This window comes from Papaver somniferum, chromosome 1 (genome assembly GCF_003573695.1).
Source record: "Papaver somniferum cultivar HN1 chromosome 1, ASM357369v1, whole genome shotgun sequence".
Classification (NCBI taxonomy): Eukaryota; Viridiplantae; Streptophyta; class Magnoliopsida; order Ranunculales; family Papaveraceae; genus Papaver; species Papaver somniferum.
The window spans coordinates 192,285,771-192,289,356 of NC_039358.1; positions in this window are offsets into that span (position 1 = coordinate 192,285,771).

Genomic DNA, 3,586 nt, shown 5'->3' on the forward strand with positions numbered 1-3,586 from the left:
CACCATTCTTCCATCTAGACTGCAGCGCTATCACACATATCACCAGTCCACACACTTCGCAGTTGCAGTTCACAGCCATCACTTTCACCACAGCTGGGTTGTTGTATATTGGTTTGCTTGTTTAAAAGTTGCTCGTCTTTTATTTGTTTCACCATGAACTCCAGTAGCTAAGCATATTGATTAGGGACGATTTTGACGTCCGAACATGATTCATAATTGATATTTAAAAAGCCTGTTTTCTTGCAATTGTCTTATTATTGTTCATTCTCTACGGTACCAATAGTGTTTATGAGTTGTTTCTCAATCGTTTAAGTTGCAAATTGAATGGTTGTTTGATGATTCTATTACTAATTCGAGACTTCTTCGGCCCGTAATTGTCTAGATGTTCCAAGTACAAGTAGCGATATATAGGTATTAACGATGAGATTTTGTTAAGTACCCGTATGTATTAAATGACACTAATAAGTAATTCATGCTTTTGATTTTATCACTAGGAATAACCTTATCTCATAAATCTTAAGGCATTTGTTTAAGTCACACCTAGAGAGCGTACTTTTAGGAAACTTGACAAGTAGAATCCGGTAGTCGAGCGCTTCCGTATCCGGTGAACTTAGGAGATAATAATGGAATAGTTGAGCGTACTAATTATTCTAGGGTTGTTAGTAACAAGATACTTTGCAGAAACTAGCTATATCAATAAGATTCATGTTTTGTGACCGAGAAAGAGTCTTTGATCATTCTCATACTCATATTTGCATTTGTTTCATTTGTTCTTGCATTATTCTTATTCAGAAATTGAATTAACAATTTTAGACTCCACTCTCCCTTAGGAACGAACCTGCTTGTCTGTATACTACTAGTTAGTTTAAAGAGAAGTAAGGAATTTATTTTTGCGAGTTCGACACATCGTCAGTAATCCATCCTTGTAATTGGCGTAACCGCTCCTACTAATTGGTGTAACTGATCCTAGTGACTTGTGTAACCGATCACAAGTAATATCATGAGAATATGGTAACCGGTACTGATAATTGATGTAACTGATGTAACCGGTCCCAATAACCATTTTAAGGTAGAACCGATCCTTGTGTTTGGTAAAACCGTAAACCCATGATTAGTGAATTGATATATGATCAATCACATAGTTCTTGGAATACAGATGCACCAATTCTAACTTGTTTGGAAGTGTGGTATAATCGTTTCCAAGATTGTAAATATGAAAGAGGATTTACAAAGAAAAGATGTCGACATACTTTGAACATGCTCAGTAATTTTTATCTTTTATTGTTCAAAGATATTCCTTAATAACTCAAGGAGATTCCGGACCGAAATAAATTAAGAATCTTTTAATCAAGGTTGATAGTTTTATATGCTTTAATTACCAGCAATTAAATACATATCTCTCGAGAATAAAAATTGGTAATATGCATTTACTAATTGGAGATTTTCTAGTGAGATTTCGGAAATATTGGACAAAGCATTTCCAGGAATTATGAAAACCGATTTGGATATTTATTGCACATCTTGAGAATATTCGGTTTTAAAAATTTCTTGGTGTCCAAACATCCTTGGTCTATAAATACCCAAGTTTTCATTTCGAGCAAACTATCCTAAGAGCCAGGCAAACTTCGTCTTTTTGTTGTTTCTGATAGAGCCGTCTAATCGGAGAGGAAAGTACCCTAATTAGGCGAAATTTCTTACGACCTCACGATTAAAGACTTCGATGAAGAAGCGTCTACGAGTACCGTTGGTGGGAAACTAGATAATTGCAGTTTATTTTAGTTTTCGATTGATTTGATTGACTAACGGTTGTTGAACTTTGATAACACCTAGTTTGTTTATTCTTGAGAATCTTCTCTTCTGATATAAGATTCACTCAAACTAGATCGAAGTGTACGGGATCTTTAGAACTGTTTGTAAATCTAAAGACGTCTTGTGTTAATCCATCGTTAACAGACTCCGCTCTGTGTGTGATTCATCACAAGAGATTCAAGTGGTGTTGTGCAGGTGTTTATTGAATATTAAGAAGATTTGAAGACAAAGAAGATTTCTTATTTGGTTTCTATATCTTTGGTATGCACAAACCTTGATCGGCGGGGATTCAACTAGAATCAGATTTATTCGATTGATTAGTTGTGTAAGACCGACATCACCTTATAGTTTCTTTGTTGATTCTGTATTGATTTATTGCAAATCTAAACTCTACTACTTCGGTAGTTGTTGGATAGATTGATCTGACCAGGCAAAGGAGTTTATTGGTTAAACGGAAGAGCCTTTGCATATGACTTGAGATATCTTCATCTGAAAGGATCAAGAGAGTTGTTACCAAACAGATTTGTTGTTCCTTTACTGTTTGGAATTCAATCCAAAGGAATTGTTCCAGTGCGTGCACTTATTGAATGTCGGAAGCGCAGGGATACTGAAGAAACTAGGTGAACTATAGGTTTAGTTGCTTGGTCTCAACTATACGAAGTTTATTAGATTTTGTATAGCGGCTTAATTATGAGAGTATTCAATTATGGACTAGGTCCCGGGGTTCTTCTTCATTTGCGGCTTCCTCGTTAACAAAATCTTGTCGTGTCTTTTACTTTCCTATTTCCGCAATTATAATTGTTTTATTATAATTAGAAGTAAAGTACACAATCGTTAATTCCGAATTTACTTGATAGTGATCATATAGAGTTTGGTTAAGTCTGAACCTATTATCAAGTATCATACTTCGTTGTTGTATTATCTCGATCTTGTATCCATAGTCATTCATAGTATTGTCTCGATTTTGTCCATAGACAATCACTTTCGGTAGAGGACTTAAAGGTGGATAAATAAAAGATTGTGGTGTATTTGGGTACCCTCGTCTTTTCAGTCTCAACTACATTCCATTCTGAAGTTAACATGTAGTAGGATAGAGTCTGTAGCGGCTTAATACAGTGTGGTGTTCAAATCTGGACCAGGTCCCGGGGTTTTTCTGCATTTGCGGTTTCCTCGTTAACAAAATTTCTGGTGCCTATTTTATTTCTTTTCCGCATTATATTTGTTTATATAATTGAAATATCATAGGTTGTGCGTAGTTCAATCAGTTGATAAATCCGACCTTGATTGTTGGATAAAACTTGATTGATTGACACTCAGACATTGGTCTTCGGTACCATCCGAGTTATTCTCATATCAATCTGACTCATGGATTTCTATCTAGTTGATTTACTGATTGTATTGAGAAAGAGATAAATCTCTTTGATATCTTTCTTGATTGAGTCCCACTTTTAAGATGGTGCTCTCGGAATTATATTGGGGTTTAGTCCATACAAATTTCCGAACGAAATATTGGGTGTGGTTGTTATATCCCCACGTTTTCAATTGGTATCATAGAAGGCAAATACATTAAGACCTCATAAGTCTGTGTTTGTAGCAGTATGACTCTATGGACAGAAGTGTTATCTCTATAAACGTACCGCCAGTCTTAGCTTGAATTACTTATGGTGGGAAATTGTTATGCGTGCCTTTCTACAAGCGCGTGATTTTCAATCATGGGTTCGTGTTGTTAATGGCTATGATCCTCCAATGGTTACAGTCGACAGTGTAAATGTTGCAA